Here is a 1057-nt window from a genome sequence, read left to right as displayed (position 1 = left end):
CCAGCCTGTGGACGGTGACCCTGGGCTTCGTTGGTGGTCTCACATCTGGGTCCTAATCACGGCCAACCCTGCTCAGGTTCCAAGGTCTAACGAAACTGGGGTATCCTGGGCTATCCAGGTCGGGGCAACGCTTCCAGTTGCAAAATATACATTTCGGAAAAGGAATTCGTTCTGCCACCACTGACTCAAAGCGAGACAATTCCTGTCAAGAAAAACAACAACCAAGTTTTTTAAAAAAGAATTAACTCTTTTGCAGTTGACAGTGAGCTGTCAAAGAGGAGTGATCCATTCCTGCACAAAAATGCAGAATATTAAATCTGCAATTGCTAAATCGAGCAAGGCAAGTGGTGCAAATGCAATCTATGTATTTTTATCCCCCACCCCACCCGTTCTGTTTTGCATTTGGTAAAGGAACCCATTAGACTGCAAGGAGAAGTGAAAAGTACTGAGACAGTTAAATTTAAACTCTAAGGGAAAGGGGCTATAAATGAACAAGACAAACTCTACCGGCTCGCAGGTCGGCTTATATTCCCAGTAAACCCAACACCCAAACCACACCCCACACCAGTGATAGGTTATTTACTTAGGTCAGGCGTTCCATAGGTCCTTGTTGGCTCCAAGTCCTCCGATAGGTGCGGGCTAGGATCTGCTCGGGCCATTGTTCTCTGGTGCAAAGCTCGGTGGCTTCGCATGACCGCGTGGAGGCCCGGCCTCGCACACGGTCAGATCTCAATATGTAACAGGATGGGAGGGGAATTAACAATTAGAGTGTTTATCCACATGCCCGGCTGCATGTGTCTGCCAGACGGGAGGCGTTCTCTGGCTCAGGTGAGGTGGTGGGGCCGCAGCAGCTGACTGACAGACCTGCGTTGCACAGCTTTGGTGTGGCTGCCTGCTCAGCTGCATTCACCACCTGGGCCAGGCAGCTGTTGGCCCCAATCTGTTGTGTCTGCAGCCAGGCAGGCACCAGCAGCTAATCAAAGGCTGCTCTTCAAAGCCGCCAGGGACCAGCTATTACAGCAAGGCACAAAACTGCAAAGCAAGCCACACCTGTTGC

This window comes from Gekko japonicus, unplaced genomic scaffold (genome assembly GCF_001447785.1).
Source record: "Gekko japonicus isolate JY-2015 unplaced genomic scaffold, Gekko_japonicus_V1.1 scaffold6187, whole genome shotgun sequence".
NCBI classification, from domain to species: domain Eukaryota; kingdom Metazoa; phylum Chordata; class Lepidosauria; order Squamata; family Gekkonidae; genus Gekko; species Gekko japonicus.
The sequence above is the reverse complement of the archived record's forward strand: the minus strand, read 5'-3'. Positions refer to the sequence as shown.